Genomic DNA, 18,382 nt, shown 5'->3' with positions numbered 1-18,382 from the left:
GAGAGTCGTTCCTCAGTAAGGAAAGTGCTATATTCTTTTTCGTCCTTCACATGCGGATACCATGTTCGGGCTTATTTTTCTCATTCCATTAACCGTTCGATCAACGCCTCATACAAAAAGCATTCTTTTATTGACCCAGTCGTGCGCCACACATACGCATTCATACCGTACAAATCAAGGCCCATGCGCACATTCATACCATACAATCTTTCACGCTCCCAGAGATAGCGCCTACATATAATGTGCCGTCTCACAGAGCTAGCCTATTTTTCCTCGCGTAGAACACGGTGCGGTTTAGGTCTTCTCCATACTTCAGCTGAAATTCCAATGTAACCTGCAGAAAAAGAAAAGAGGGGGGGGCAGCGTTCAAAGCACATCAGCGTGCATAAACACGAAAATGTTTTTATCTACCACGTACTTGACTTATCTCTCTGAGATGCAGTCCCTTGTGTCTCGGCAATGGTAGTCTGTTCATTACATAGATTGCCCGAGGGCGGTAGTACAGACCGCACGTAGGAAAGGGTCAAAAGCCAGGAATATAGGAGTATGTAACAAGCGAGCCATTTAATTGAAAAAAATAAACGTGACAAACGGTTGCAGGATCAGTGAAGGTTGATTTTATAATTGAAAGTATAACAGGATCAGTTACAATAAAATCGTCCATAGGAACACCATGGGCGAGTATCATGGGTAACATTACTTCGAAGCTTTAATAATACAATAATCAATAATGAAAAACCGACATTAATAGGGTTGTCCGTATGCCCAGTCATTACCCTTCCCGCCCGCCATGTGCACAAAGACCGCATACATCCCCCATAACGTCAAGGCTAAGTAACTAGAACGTCATAAGGAGTTGCAAGTCGCTCCCATACTGGCGCCATTTTGGTCGAGGCCAGGCAGGTCCTTTCAAGTGGTGTGGGACCTGCCTGGCTTGGGGAATCTTTCAAGTGATGTGACTGAGGAGCAAATTGTGGACCTCTTTAAAGACTTCAACCCACTACATGTCAAGAAATGTCAAAGCGGAATGAAATGCTTTGCATTTGTAGACTTCAGTTCGGCGAAGACCCAGCAGAATGTTATAAGTAAATGTCATGGCACGAAGTTCAGTGGGCGGTCTGTCATTGTGAAAGCCTCAATTAAGTTGAATGGCTGCAAGAGCCCCGATTACACCAGCAGCCCTGTTAATATGCCGATCTTGGAAAAAGTTCCTCTGTTGGATTGTAATGGCTGCAGTGATGGTCTTGGGAAACTGCTTCCGAAAACTCTAAAGGCCACAAAAGCTTGCTATGCTGTTTCTTTGGAAATGCGGTGCTGGGTGATGAAAGTTATTGAAGAGTTGGCAGTGGTGTTTTTTGTGGATTTTGGACGCTCTGCCACAGTCCTGGCTTCGTCATTACGAGCACTTGAAAACAAGACATTCTGGGCAATACCACCCTTGACGCAGCCCTTTATGCTACAAGATGGTGTCTTCCATTCAGAAAATATTGTTGGCAGCATTTTGAAAGGAAAGATAAACGGCCGTTCTCCTAGTGAGTCTCACATTCTTACATTTATGAAGAATGTTGAAGAGTAGTATGTTGAAAATCTGAAGCCATCGTTCTACAAACTCTCAACCAGCCTTGGATGGAAAAATCCTGAAGAATGTACAAACTGAAAACCAGTTTTTGTCTGCATAGCATCAGCAGCAACACTTGAGTCAGCTTTGTGTCAAGACGATCTCACGCTTGGGCGTATCCGTTCCTTTTACCTGGGTGAGCCTGAGCCCAGATGTGTTTCATTGACAATAGTTACATGTGAAAAGCACAATTGTGTCACAGTGGGAATGTAGAAATTCCCGCCAGATTGAAGTTCTGCTTTCCGAAATGTGATGCATACCACTAATCCTGGAAAGCAATAAATTACATTAATTCCTGAAATTGTTTGATAATCACAAAATCCTCAGAAATGTCTTCAAACTATAGCAATTTCCCTATTTATATTCTTAATTTCTTGTAACTTCTACAGTCCAGAGTATAGTTCAATGTCTCCAATAACTAACGGCAGGACCAGAATCCCTTTCGGCAGTTCAAAAAGTTTGTTAGCGCCAACAGAAAGAACAGGCAGCATGAACCATGACTCAAAGGCGAGGGAGGCAAAATCTTCCCTACCGGGTCACGCTGAGGTCCCACCGGAGCTGATCAAGTTGGCAGTCTACAGTGTCTCTTAGTAATTCGGACAAAAACTGGCATCAGCATGAGAGCACTACCATCCTGTGACAATGTTGTGGACACTTACGGAGAGCGGGACAGCAGTCGTATCCCTCTGCCGATGCACTGAATCAGCCTCCCTCACGGCACCAGATGTGGATAAGGCGGCGGACACCCGAGGCAGCGGTATATCCATGGGGGATAGTCGAGCAACAGTGGCGGTTGCCCCCATCGGAAGCCCGTGGGAGTCGAGGGCCAACGACTCTCGTAGAACCTTTAAAACTGAGAGGACGTCTTCAAGAGTGGGGCTCATGCCCGAGCAGGCAAGCATTCGAGTTCCAGGGTAGTCCAGAGCCGTTCTAGTGGACCAGGCCCAAATCCGGGGAGTCGGCCGCCATTTTGAGCGTTCCGCAGCAACAGCCGCTCTTCACCCCGGCCACCGGAGCGGGTCCCCGGCCATCCAACCGAGTGGAACGCCAATGGCAGTCCTGCTTCAGCTGACCGGCGAGTGAAACGCTAAGGGTCGCCCTGCTTCAGCTGACCGGCGAGTGAAACGCTAAGGGTCGCCCTGCTTCAGCTGACCGGCGAGTGAAACGCTAAGGGTCGCCCTGCTTCAGCTGACCGGCGAGTGAAACGCTAAGGGTCGCCCTGCTTCAGCAGACCGGTGAGTGAAACGCTAAGGGTCACCCTGCTGCAGCTCCACCTGGGGGTGAGGGGAGAGGGGGCCGTCCGCGCCGTCTCTCCTGCGGGCGCCCCACAAGATGGCCGGGCCTACGACCCTGGGTTTGAGAGTCTCATGCTCGATCGATTGAGCTGGCCGGATCAGGCAACAAGAAGGTGGGGGGGGTGGCAGCATCAGCAAGGCATCCCCCCACACAACTTGCCAGACATCACCTCGGGATGTCCTGGGGACGGGCCTTGGCGCGTGGTGTCGCCCCCGGGCTATTTGCACAACGGTCCTCCACCACTAGGCCGCCACCTATGCTACCTCGCCGGCTGATGGCCTTTGTAGACTTTCTAAAGCCCAAATCCTACTAAAAAGTAGCCCAAAGTAGCCCAACATTGCTACTTTAAGGAAGGAGGGACAGAAACAGCGTCATGCATTTGGATCGATGTTGCAGCAGGCTGCCATGTAAATAGTTATTTAATAAAACGTTTTACCCTGTTACTTTGCTGGTGTGTTGTATATATTTATAATATTTGCATAGGGTTTGTCGTTATTTTGGGCGGGGTGGGCGGCGGAGCCGAGCTATCTTGCAGCCATCATGGCGTCGAGCTCGGTTCCTCTCACTAGTTTCATATTTCTCATGAGGGGTTGTTCCTAATGTTTCTATTTTAGCGAGGTCAAAAAGAGATCCCATCAGTGGCCTACTGATTTTGCTCGATTCCTTTTGTTTTTTCTAACGGACAATCGGGCAGGGAGGAAGAGGTTATCAAAAAGGGCCTGTTCTATGAATGAGATGAAAGAGCGAGGGGGTTCAGCACGGGATGTGGCTCGGAGACAGGGTCGCGTTAGAGGTGCGTTTATGGCCCAAGCAGGAGAGACCGGGGGCTGTCGGGGCGCGGGGTAATGCTTGTGAGGCCGGGGAGTGAGGGGGAGAGAGACGCGCAGGCTATTGGCAGTGGGCAGAGAGGCCATGACACACAAAATGGCTGTCACTTACGTGCATGATGGGGCCTAAAAGGGACAAGATGGCGTGGCCACTGTTTCGCAACTTTCACTTTACTTTCAACAGTGGCTGTGGTGAACATAAATGAACGCCGCTTATGTATACCTAATTTTAGTCATTTTCCACAAAAAAGCTTTTGATATTTGCTATTAAAAAACCATTGAAATTCACTGAAAAAACCATAGGTTATAGACCATATATAGTTAGGAATTAGCATTTACAAAACCTTGAAAATTCACTGAAAAAACCATAGGTTATAGACCATATATAGTTAGGAATTAGCATTTACAAAACCTTATTTTACTCACACAAAACCATTGAAATTCCATATATAGTTAGTTGCACTAACTATATATCGCTCACCCGCAATCCACTGCTGATGATGTCACATATTACATCATTCATGACATGGTCAGTGACATCACTGATGACATCACTGATGACATCTCAAATGACATCACTGATGACATCTCATTTGACATCAATGATCACATCACTGATGATATCATTCATGTGACAATACAATGCATCTCCTCACACTTTAATATAACCTCTGTTACACCCAGTGTTAAATACAGAATATAATTTTTTAAACCATTGACACACCAATACTAGTTACTACATACGCACTCACTGATTCCTACGTCTACACACACATTCACTCATTCACCCATACAATCATTCATACATACAATCACTCATCTTTACAACACTATCACATGCACTCATACACCTATACAGACACTCACACTCTGCCACTCATCCATGGAGTTACTCACACACCTAGTCAGTCCTGTAAAGAATCAATCACACTTCCATTTTCTAATCTATACAGTTAAACATAGAGCACCTTACATTTTCAAACATATACTAACACATACTTACTCTCTTATACAATCATTGCTACAAGTACACATTGATCTGCACAGAGTCACACACCTCCCAGCCAGCCACACACACACTCAGTCTCCCATACAAATACTTGGGCAATCAATCAATAGCCCATATAGTTACTCATATAGCTACTGATCAACACATGCAGCAGTTTACAGAACAACAGACATAATGATGCAGAAATTAAGACAGTTTAGTCACTAACCCATGCACTCAGTGAGACATATTTAATCACTCACTCATACAGTCAGTCATGCACCTACTAAATCCTTCATCCAGACACTTATACATCCACTCATTCTTCAATATGTAAGACATATTTAAACTTTACAGAAACATAAAATTACTGGATGTTGTTTTCAGTGATGTCATCAGTGATGTCATTTGAGATGTCATCAGTGATGTCATCAGTGATGTCACTGACCATGTCATGAATGATGTAATATGTGACATCATCAGCAGTGGATTGCGGGTGCGCGATATATAGTTAGTGCAACTAACTATATATGGAATTTCAATGGTTTTGTGTGAGTAAAATAAGGTTTTGTAAATGCTAATTCCTAACTATATATGGTCTATAACCTATGGTTTTTTCAGTGAATTTTCAAGGTTTTGTAAATGCTAATTCCTAACTATATATGGTCTATAACCTATGGTTTTTTCAGTGAATATATATATATATATATATTCACTGAAAAAACCATAGGTTATAGACCATATATAGTTAGGAATTAGCATTTAAAAAACCTTATTTTACTCACACAAAACCAATGAAATTCCATATATAGTTAGTTGTACTAACTATATATCGCGCACCCGCAATCCACTGCTGATCATGTCACATATTACATCATTCATGACATGGTCAGTGACATCACTGATGACATCACTGATGACATCTCAAATGACATCACTGATGACATCACTGATGACATCTCAAATGACATCACTGATGACATCACTGATGACAACATCCAGTGACTGTATTTTTCTGTAAAGTTAAAATATGTCTTACATATTGAAGAATGAGTGGATGTATAAGTGTCTGGATGAAGGATTTAGTAGGTGCATGACTGACTGACTGTATGAGTGAGTGGTTAAATGTGTCTCATTGAGTGCATGGGTTAGTGACTAAACTGTCTTAATTTGTGCATCATTATGTCTGTTGTTCTGTAAACTGCTGCATGTGTTGATCAGTAGCTATATGAGTAACTATATGGGTTATTGATTGGTTGCCCAAGCATTTGTATGGGAAACTGGGAGTGTGTGTGGGTGGCTGGGAAGGTGTATGACTCTGTGCATAATGTATGGGTTCAAAAGTGCATGTGGAAACAGCTGTATGGGTGGTTGACTGTGTGCATGACTGTATTGGTGAGTGAATGGATATCTCAGTGCTACATGTCAAAGTAAGTACATATGTAAAACACAGTACATGTGAGAGTTGACATATATAAATAACTGTGCATAAGAGCCAGTGAATGTGTGAGTGGCTGTATGGATCATTGTGCTCTTGTATCCAGGATTGTATAAGTGAGTAAATATGTTTAGTATATGTTTGAATAAGTAAGGTGTGTTTAACTGTATAGTTAAGGAAATGGAGGTGTGATTGATTGTTTGCATGACTGACTAGGTGTGTGTGTAACTTCATGGATGAGTGACAATCTGCGAGTCTGTGTTTACACTGAGTGTATCTAAGGTTATATTAGAGTCTGAAGAGGTTCATCGTATTATCACATGAATGATGTCATCAGTGATGTGATCAGTAATGTCAAATGAGATGTCATCAGTGATGTCATCAGTGATGTCATTTGAGATGTCATCAGTAATGTCATCAGTGATGTCATTTGAGATGTCATCAGTGATGTCATCAGTGATGTCATTTGAGATGTCATCAGTGATGTCATCAGTGATGTCACTGACCATGTCATGAATGATGTAATATGTGACATGATCAGCAGTGGATTGCGGGTGCGCGATATATAGTTAGTACAACTAACTATATATGGAATTTCATTGGTTTTGTGTGAGTAAAATAAGGTTTTTTAAATGCTAATTCCTAACTATATATGGTCTATAACCTATGGTTTTTTCAGTGAATTTTCAAGGTTTTGTAAATGCTAATTCCTAACTATATATGGTCTATAACCTATGGTTTTTTCAATGAATTTCATTGGTTTTTTAAAAGCTAATATCTATAGCTGTAAAATTTATTCTTCTTTAAATCCAAAAATATATTTTATATGTTTATTAATAATTTTTTTTAAATATTTTTTTTGTTTCGCTCCCGGTCCGCGAACCGGGAAGCTTCCCGTTAGCTCAATTTGATTCCGCGATCCGGTCCGCGAACCGGTAAGAAATCAACATAGTGACGGTATCGCGTTGCCGCGTAATGCGTCTTATGACGTACTGCGTTAGCGCACCCGGAAGTGCCCCGGGGCGCGGACCGAGGCGCGAAACGCAGCTCCCCGGAAGCGATCCGCGGCGCGAAAGCGCGACGTATCGCGTTGCCGCGAAATGCGTCTTGTGACGTATCGCGTTAGCGCACCCGGAAGTGTCCCGGGGCGCGGACCGGAGCGCGAAGCTTAGCGACCCGGAAGCTAACCGGGGCGCGTTCCGCAGCGCGTAACATGAGCGTGAGAGGTCATGTGACTTGTTAATAAAACTTTTCATTGGTTCATTTCACTTTTAGTTTCATAATTATGGAAGGCTAGGTCAGGTGACCTAAAAATAACACTTTTCATTGGTTGAGAAGTATTGTTTTTTCCAAATGATGAAAACCCCTCTTTCTTTCCTCACTCTGACTTTCATCATTGTGAGAGGAAGACCTATTTTGCTTGTTGGAAGACCTATTTTGCTTGTGTGAAAATGGCTTCATTGGTTGCTTCAGCTGGTGGACCCCCACCACCACCTCCACCTCCTCATGGGAAGAGAGGACCACCTCCCCAGGTGATTACCAACACTGAGGAGGAAGATGAAGAAATGGATGAGGAGGGAGAAGAACCACAATTCCTGGAAGAGTTGCCCCGGGTTTCCAGAAAGAAAGCCAGTTTCATCTGGCAGTTTTTTTCGATGCCTCGTGGACAAAAAAAAGTCAACGCGAGGTATGTCACCTGCCTCATATGCAAGGAACAATTGTCCAGAGGGACGGACAAAAAATACAGTTATGGTAATCACACCATGCATAGGCACATGACGAGGAAACATCCCCTAAATTACAGCCGGGCGGAATTAAGGGATATGCTGGACAATCCTAGACCAACTCCTGTGGCCAGACCAACAATACCGGTTTCTTTAACACCAGAGGAGGCACGGGAAACTGTGCCAAATATCCAAGAAAATTTTAGTCATATGATACATTTATGTATGCACTGTCGTGCATTATTAGCTTGTGGCAACATGAGCATCAATGCACTCAACCTTTCATATGAACACCATGATTGCCCTAACCGCCCCCAGTAATTTTTTTTTGCTCCTGTTGAGCCCTTTTCAACGCCTGTTTTTTGTTGTTTCCCCCCCCCAAAAAAAATATAAAATCGTTCAAAAAATACAAAAAAAAAAAAAAATTTAAAAAAAAAAAAAAAAAAATATAAAACAACAAAAATATAAAAAAAAAGTTCTTTTCAGAACTACCTTCCCTTTCAAAAAAAATTGCTACAATGTTTAGCACTCTGACAAGCTCTATTTCTTTTGGTTCGCTCCCGGGTTAGCTTCCCGGTACGCGGACCGGGAGCTAACCAAAAAATTTTTTTTTTTTTTTAAAAGTGTAAGTATAAGGAAAGTAAACAGAGAGTGATGTTAAAAGAAAGACAGCTATAGGGAGTAAAGAAGAGCTACTGTTTAATAGATCTATTTACCGAAGAAAAGACAGAAGAGGGTATAATTGTGAAAAACAAAATAGATAACGAAGTGAAAGAAAAAAAAAGAGAGTATAACATTAACAAAGAAGAGTTTCTTGGAGAATGTGAGTGAATGTTCAAAATAAGATTAAAATATGGGGAATAACAGAGAGAAAAAATAGAAAACAGAAAACAAAAAATAACAGAAAAAGATTAATTGAAACAGCAAAGAAATGTAAGTAACATAGAGCCATATCATCAACATAGGCAATAAAAGTTTTGCAGCTTTTATTGGCAGAAAACTGCCGCTAAAACCACTTTTTAACCAGTTTTCTGCCAATAAAAAGAGCAATAATTTTATTGGCTGTGTTCATAATATTCCCCTTAGTGTGCTTCAACTACACAGAGAAAGCATTATGAACAAGTAGTGATAGAGTGATCAGTCAAAGACACTAAGAGTAATAGAGACGGAGTGAGTGAACAAGAGTGAGGAACTATGAGAAGAGAGGGACTGAGAAAAAGAGTGGAAGGAGTTGAGTAAGTAGATAATAGAGAAAGGAATGAGGGAAGTAGCAAAGGCAGGAAACTGAGGGTTAAAGAAATGAAGCAGTGGAACTAATAGAAGTTCAATGTGATAGAAATGTAACGAAAAGAGTACAAAATATTTACCTTATAATTGTCGTTAAATTACTCACTTTTTGTTTTTATACTTTCAATCTGTGAAAGAGAGAACAAACATTTGAAAAATATTAAAACATGTATTTAAAAATTACAAAAGACAAGGGCAAAGATTGAAGGACAAACAGTTTTTCAACAACTTTGACACTTACAGAAGCTTCTGCTTCTCCAAGCCCCCTACACAGTCCTAAAGATATACATTTTAAACTAACAGTATCTTGATGCAGATGAAGTGAGGCCTATCTTAAAACATGGTGCATATTTTGCATTGCTGTTGTTTCAGAAAAGTGTCGCAAGACACTAAAATTTTAAATAATTGCTTCAGGATGCCAATAAGATGTCTACTATCCAGAGTTTTGTTTCAGGTGAGGCCTACTCAGGGTTGCAGATGAAATTTCGAGTTGTTGAAGAGAATAGAGGACATAATACATGTGAAGGTCTACCAATGAAGTGAGTCATGTCCACTGCACTCTTCAACAAAGTCCAAACCTCCTATGTTTCCCTGGACAGACCTAAACTTGATCTGCACAATGTGATTCGTAATGATAGGAAACACAGGTGATCTAATTGAAATACATGCAATTTATTTTGCTCATTTCTCAATCACATCACTTGCGTTTCCTTTGCTTAGGTATCTCATTGTGCAGATGTAGTCTAGCATATGAAAGAATACGCAGAAGTGCAGCACTGCATGCAACAACTTTGACACTTACAGAAGCCTCACCTTCTCCATGCCTCCTACACAGTTCTACATATACATCATAAATGCAAACAGTACAGAATTAATTATATATGTTAAATGGTTTATTTTTGCTGTTCTCAGAATGTATCAAAATTCACTAAAAACAGTGACTTGAAGGTATTCATCATGTAACAGCGGGGAAAAAAAAACACAATCAAAATGATTGTGTTTAAAAAACCCATACAACATCAGAAATCAAAATTCAGAACTCCTTAAAGTTAACTTACTTTCCATGACGTCCAAGGATGTCCTATGAACAGCTTACACTCTTTTGTGCTGTTATTACTTTCAGCCCGCCACTTTCTGAAAGAAAATCTCCATCGTTTTTAAAAACACGTTACATGCAATAAATGACTTCTTGCTCTCTACCACAATTTTCCTCAAGGCCAAATCTTGTCAGAGCCATTTATAACTCTTGGATTTCTTGTAAGCCAATCCCGTCATTTGGCATTTCCGCAACTTTCAGAATTAAAATGTTGAAGATCATTTTCACAATCCTGGAATAGTAATATCTTCCACTTCTTGCTCAGTCATGTTCTACTTTTCCTATGACACTGATACAAGCAGACTTACACTACCTCTATGACTACTACAATTATTTAATTCTCTACATCACTTTTAATCACAAAGCAATGTAAAACAGTAGACAGCATTGCAGACTTACATTCCCTCTACTCCATGTTTTGATTGGCTGCTTCAATTAGTTTATAAAAAGATACAGTTTTTCTGAACTCATTCAAAGTGCACGTATTTCTCCATAATGTCCAGTCCTATGGTTAGAAGTTATGTCTCTGAACTACACTTATCCTCAAGGCCAAATTGTGTAGGAGCCATTAGAACTTCTTGAAATTCCACAGAGCACATCCTGAGATTATTTCCCTAAAATTTTGGTTTTAAAAACACCAGGTAAGAGTTTTTAAGGTCATACGGCAATTTTTTTTTGAAAATTAAAACAGAATCATTGCAGAATGACCAGCCATTTCTAGACTTTAAATAAGCTGTGTAATGTCCTGATGTTATTGAAGGGCCGTCATGATATATAATTGCTGCAGTTACAAAAGTCCTTCCTGATATTGACAACTGCGAAGCTACAAAATTTTTAATTAAAGTTGTCAATTTTGTTCCATCAGGCCTACATCGTTGGAACATTAAAATGACATACTGGCCATATGTTCGTATAAATAATGTGGACATCATTTCAGATTTACATTGGCTACACTCCATGTTGTGATCAGCTGCTTTTACTAGCTTATTAAAGGAGACTGATTTACTGTCTGGCAAAGTTAAATATATAAATCTTTCTGAGTCTACACTAGTAGTACTTGATACCATACAGTTCTCGCAGTCATGCTGCCATTGATAAGAAAGCCCAAACAGCTGATCTACATCTACACCTTCAGCATGTAATACATCAAGCATATACATTAAAAACTCCTGACAATCTTGCTGAATATTTTGAGAGAATTGTGTTTGGCCTGAACATCTGTCTAACAGATTTCGAATTTCAGACACACTTTCTATGTTTCTTCTATCAGTGGTACATTTCTCTAACACAGAATTTAACAAACTGCAAAATCTTTGATCAGAATTGACCACAATCTCTTCTTTTACATTTTTTAGAGAAAATAAAACATTAACCACTACATTAGCATAGCAGTTGACACCAGAACTGTTTTCAAACTGAAAACCAACAACATCTTCAACAGAATCCTTTTTGTTTCTGCTTGTAATTTTAGGTTCATTGACTTTTTGTCTTTTTGCTACAACCTCCCCAGTATTGTTCTCATTTCTTCGTTTCCGGCCTACCACACGTTTCTCAAACAAAGGATACTGAGGCAAATGTGGCGCATACTCTCTTCTTAACCTATTGTATTCCTTAACACAATCTAGATCCGCACAAATGTTTGTGACATCACACTCAATCAAGTACAATCCCGATAAAGTTCTAACTCGTGACAATGCCACATATGCCATACCCTCCTTGAACACAGAACTGCCAATATTCACCAATGCACTGTCTACACTTAAACCTTGCGATTTATGAATTGTCACCGCATATGCCAAGCAAACAGGAAACTGCTTACGGCGAACATATAAGTCTTTTACAAGCAAAAATCTAGCAGAACAACGAGCAATTAGCTGTACTTCCTCAATGCCATCAAATTTAATTTTTAAAAATTCAATTCCATCTCTATTTCTGTATTTCACAAAATCAACAACATTACCCATTGATCCATTTACCAGACCTCTTTCAACATGTAAATTCCTTCTTAAAATTATACGGCAGTTCAAGCACACATTCAGAGTCTTTTCAAAACCTGCAGTTTTAGATATACTCTTCTCTAATGAATCCAATTTTGTTTTCAGATTCTCAGACAAAATAATTGTTGATCCCATATGCTCTACTCTATCAATAGCTTCCAGTTTCACAATCTCTTGCTTTTCTAAATGCAACATTTTGTTGTTAAATTTGGCACATTCTGCAAGAGTTGGCATCAAACATATTCCAGATTTCTTCTCAGTAATTTTCTGAAAAATATTCTCAGGCACAACATCTTGTTCTGGATATAAATTTGACAGTAATCGTGCATGTAAAGCTTCTTTCCCATGCTCGGTCACTTTTCCAATTCTAACATCTTGTAGAATAGTCTTGTAAACTTCATCCTTCGCCTGACGCATATTTTCATGCAGTTCAGCATAATTGAAGTTTAACCATATATTGACGTTGCCAATGCTGCCTAGGCACTTCCTGGTATCTTCATGCGTGAGCATTTTGAACACAGGTTGCCCTTTCACTGGTGTCAGCTGCAGAAGATCTCCGAAAACAATGATGTGTTTGCCACCAAATAACACATCATACTCTGTTTTGAGAACTTCTTGCATCCTCAAATGCACAAAGGCAAGCATGACATTGGAAACCATGCTTACTTCGTCAATGATAAGAAGTTTCATTTTCCTCAAGATTCTTGAAACTTCAAAACAAGCATCTCCAGATAGCTTGTGATATTGTAATTTGTTGTCATGCTCCACTGGCAGCATCAGTAAACGATGTAAAGTAATCCCTTTAATGTTATGTGCTGCCAGTCCAGTTGGAGCGGTGACAACACAAGACAGCGATGACTCTGTCCTTTCCTGCAAATAGCATGAAATTGCTTTAATGAGGAAACTTTTTCCAGTTCCCGCTTCTCCACTCACGTACAGTCGGACAGGCTTCAACGACGTACATGAGCACTCTTTCTTGTCATGACTTAATCCATGATCAATTTGCATGGTAACTTCGTCATATATTTTCCTCTGCTCAACGTTGAGTTGTCTTTCCAACTCTTCTAAGTTAACCGCATCCTCCTGAGCATGTGCCATGGCTCTTTCCACTTCATTCATAGCAGTGGCAGCTTCATTTTCAATAACAGGTCCTCCTAGTGGATCCTGACTCAATGAAGCAGAACTCTGACTGTCCTGAGAACTGTCTCTGGCAATCTCGGCTGCAATCGTTGCTTCCTGCTCAATTTCCGCATTCAACATTTCTACATATTTGGGAAAAGCAGGACATTCTATGGTCTCCTTGGCGGCATTGAAAGAGTCTTCGTAACAGAGGAAATCTCCAAGCAGTTCCTCTTCTGCACGCCAAGGCTTGAAAAGTTGCAAAAGTGCTAAATAGAAAAACTCCTTTTTTTCAGGAGAATCACCACTCAATTTTCGATGGTTTACCAAGTGGCATTTTCTTTGCTTGACCAGACATCCCTCACTTCCTATTACAGCATACACTCCTTTCTCAGTATCTTCTTTGATGTTCCTCTTGAATATGTAATTTTGCAGAACCTCATACAGACAAACATTCTCGAGGTGACTGCTTCGATTTGGATAATATGTATCCAACATGTTTGTCTTCAAAATGTCGGTACTGTTTGGCTCCTTTTCCGCCAAATACTCAATTTCCCGCACAGGTTTGAGAACTCGATTACGCGTTGCTGCAAGACCAAGACTCGCCCAAACGATACTCCTGGACTTGGCATAGAGACTTGCTGAAGACAACCGGTCAGAACATTCGTACGCTCCGATTTCTCGATGCGACAACATCTTCAGACTGAAACTGTACAACTTCTTGCTGAGGCTCTTTTCATGGGAAATGTCCTCCCACATATCCTTCAATTCTGTCTTCTCTTTTTTGGTGATGTAAGACGTTACATACCGAGCCACAGCCATACAGTTATCAGCCACAAACTGTATATCCATGTTAGCATTCCACATGGACAAAATCACCGGGTTGTAGTCGTTGATGTACTTGGACTCTTCGTTCCTCTTCAAATTGTAAGTGTTTTTAGGTGATTTCTTCATGACATTGTGTCGCAGCGAAGACATCAAACTGTTTACTCTTCCTTTAGAAATCACCGGTCGTGGAAAGCCGAAACGACATTTGGTGTAGAACTTGTCTTTGTTTCGGAATTTACGACGGCAGTACTTTCCACATCGATGGCTTTGGAAACGCAGAACTTTTTCTCTTAGGCTTTTCTTCTCCTTTGCGTTTGGAACAGCACACGTAGAATACTGTTGGATGAAACTCATCACTGAGTCTTCTGGATCCGTTCCAAATTTAGGTGCATCCTTGATCCACAGCAACATATGTATATGAGGAGCACCTCTTGCTTGGTACTCTTTTCTCCAGAAGAAATCCAACACCTCTCCAAGAGGTGGATTCTTCTTATTCATGATGAAAGACATCATAGCTTCAAATCTATGATTGAAGTACCTACATACATTGACTGGATCCAAAGAGCACAGTTCTCCGGGTGTCTTGAATTCGATGTTATCTACGTTAGCATTTGCCTCTCGTAGAAATTCAAGTAAGTCTTCCCAGCCATACTCGGCACAGCTCAGAGTGAGGAACCATGTGGGAGTACCTAAGTTCCTCAGCATACATTTTAAATCACCATGACGACGGTACCAGTACTCATTAGTACCACGCTGACATGCCATGAGATTAATCAGGTGAGAATCCAAAATACTATCTTGGACATTGACTTTATCCATAAAGTCACTTGCCGAGATGTTTTGCATGTGTATACCACTTTTCAAGATGTGGTTCACTGCATATGACAGTCCAGACAGATCGCTTTCAAACAGGAGATGAAACAAATAAGGAATGCATTGTCGAAACCTAGCATCTCCTGCATACAATCGCAAAGTCCGGTATTCAGAAGCAGGAATTTGATGAGGTCGCTCATCATATCTTCCTCCCTGACCTGTTGGAAAAAGCTGTGGGAAACACCGAGCTTCCAAACTTTCCTCCCAAACACTAATGGGACTCCCTTTGGCTTGTTTCATTTGAAACAACTCAATAGCATTCCCCATGACTTCCTTGGAATGCAAAGGATGAACACTATAATGTTCATATATTTCTTCACTAGTAGAGGGTTCTACTTTCTCAATTTGACCAGCACACAAATCGCTATCCTCTTCCTCACTTACTTCCTCTTCTGCAACATATACATTCTTATAGTATTTATTATTTTTTTTCAAATACAATGTTGCCTTTTTAACTTTCCTAACATCTACTAAATCTTGCCATATTTTCTTATTCTTTGTCGGAACCCCATTAACTAAGATAACCAGAGGTTCCTCTTCCACTTTTTCTACTCCAATTGTGTTAATGTTTTTCTTCAAATCTAGAGGCAAATAAACAACTCTTCCCTTTAATCCTCTCTGTAAATCTGATGGAGGCAATTTCCCTGTCTTTGGCTCCATTCTTACAATAGCCTGAAAGGGATGGATACTTTGAATCAAAATAGATTCATAAGTATTTAAATCCTTCAATTCAGAAGGAATCTCAACCAATTCCAGATTATTATGAACTGCTCTAGCAGGCATCTGGTTTTGATTTAATTTGCAAGAACAATAAGTACACACACGTTGATCCAATCCCAAATCAAAACAATTTTCTACCATCAAGTATGTTGCAAAATCCTTCCATTCACTATTATTTTCCCTTTCACTTTTTGCATATAAATCCACTAACTTAGTCTGATTCTTATAATAAGTGCGTCGACAACACACACAAGTGAAATTCGGCCTCTCACTTGATTTCACCTCAAACGTCGCAATTTCCCTCTGGAAATTATCTGTACTGGAAACCTGTACACTATCTTCCACAAGACCCTCTTCTTCTTGCTCAATTTCAACATTCTCCTCTTTACTTCCAAAGTAACAAAACTCAATTTCTTCACATATATTCTTCACATCTATTTCAGAACCATGCAAAAGAGCAGCGCATAATTGTTTAAGCATAAATGCTGGACTCTTAGCATAATACAACATTCTAACTAATTTCCTCACTTTGTTATGATGCACTGCTAGCATCCTGAAATGATGAAAAACACTCTGGCATACTCTCCTGGAAAGACAAGCCAGTGAATGTCCATGCAAACCTGTCACTTCTCTTACTCTGCAAGGATCTAATTCTTGCAACAACATCATTTTCTGCTTCAAACTTTTCTTATTAAATGACCGTACAAAATCACAAAGCAAATTGATGGAATCCTGTCGCACACTGCAAATACTACTACACTTCCAGGTGTACACAGGACCCTTAGCACGTCTTCCTAAAACCTCATTACCTAACACCTCTTCTGCCTCTGTTGTCACAAGTTTTTCTTTTTCAACTGGACAACCATCTTTCACTTCATAAGCACGACCACTGGTGTCAACTGCATGCACCAAATCATTATCCTGGAAATAACTCTCCTCATTAAAAAATGCCTCAGAGCTTGAACTATGCATCCATTCTCCAGAAAAAACTTCACAAAAATTACTACGATTAACTATTCTCTTCCATCTACTATTTCTTTTGAAATCAAAAATTGCCTTGTTTAGCTTCCTAATTCTATTGATTATCAAAATAAATAACTTACGTTTAATTTCAAATGCCTGATCAATAACTTTCTCAACTTTTTTTTTTGTCTTATAAAAAACTAGTTTATGTTGACCTTTCTTAATATTTTTTAACAAATTGCCAATTATCCTGTTCCGGAACATTCGTTTACGAATCTCCCTAAACTGTTGTTTCCTTCTACTATCATGCACAGAGTTATCTCTTGCTCTAGCAGTAACATTTTTCATTGGCCTTTCTTTTCCATTTGATTTCCTTCTCGTTTTATGGACTGAAACATTTTCTGTAGTAATATTTTTTTTATTACACATATTTCTTATAAAGTGTTTTGTGCTCTTACCCGGTGCTTTCTTCGTGACTTGACAAATCTTTTTGTTAGAGGACTGCTGCGTATTATTTTTCACCTGCTGTCTTTGACGTTTTGTAGCCTTTCTCTGTCTTTCTATTGTAGGCATGGTGAAATCTTGAAATGATCTGCAGTTGAATCTGTGGAAAAATATAATAAATAATGTTATTAACCATTATTACCAAACAGTAAATCAGTAACAGTGATAAAAAACTTAACACACTACTTGACATTTTAATTAGAAGATTTTTTAGTCGTTGGCAAATTTACAATACAGAAATACCAGAAAAGAAATGACATTTATATTTATGTTACCTATGCTATTTTATATGTGAATCTGATCTAATTTTATGAGCATATTTTAATATTTTATTGAAGACACTACACATAACCTGCTTTTGAAGGTGTCTTTATTTTTAAATTAAACGGTTTACCTTTTTACTTTTTATTAATTATAAATTTTAAAAATAAATGTTTATAGTTCCAAAGGCTCAAGCAGGTCAGCTTCCCATCCTATATCATATAATTCGGACAAATCTGCATCCTCATCACGCTCTTCTTCATCCTCAGGATTTAAATCATCCAATGGATCAACATCCACTGATGTTTCAATTACAAGTTCAATGATGAGGTCAAAATCAACTGATTGCAGATTGTCGCTCATGTTGAGGTTGTCTTTATCTTTAAAGAAAGATAACAACAATGAGATGTTGCAGAGTAAGAGACAAATCTCACAGATTATAATAGTAAAATTGTTTAACAAGAGTAACATTTTGCAGCTATTATTTAGCCATGTCCAGCGATGCTGAGCAGGTGAAGCCTATGTCTAATTTTTCACTGAACAGGACTCATCTGTTCTTAACCTTGGATAAGCCTCACCGACTCTGTGTCCCCTGCACATACTTAAATGTAAAGGGGCAGATTTATGTTAAATGGCACATCCCCAGGCATGCACCAGTTAACGTGCACCACTGCTCTGCCACCCATGGTGTGCCGCATTTACAATCAGATAGGAGAAACCTGTGTCAAAACCCTGCGCCTGCTTGAAGCAGGCATAGGTCTTGACGCAACATTGTGGAGATGGTGCACCCCTGAGCCTTGCTGGAGCTGCATCGCACTTGCGATACAACTCCAGCAATGCGCC

This window comes from Lissotriton helveticus, chromosome 6 (assembly GCF_964261635.1).
Source record: "Lissotriton helveticus chromosome 6, aLisHel1.1, whole genome shotgun sequence".
In the NCBI taxonomy this organism is placed as follows: Eukaryota; Metazoa; Chordata; class Amphibia; order Caudata; family Salamandridae; genus Lissotriton; species Lissotriton helveticus.
Note: the sequence above shows the minus strand (reverse complement) of the source record.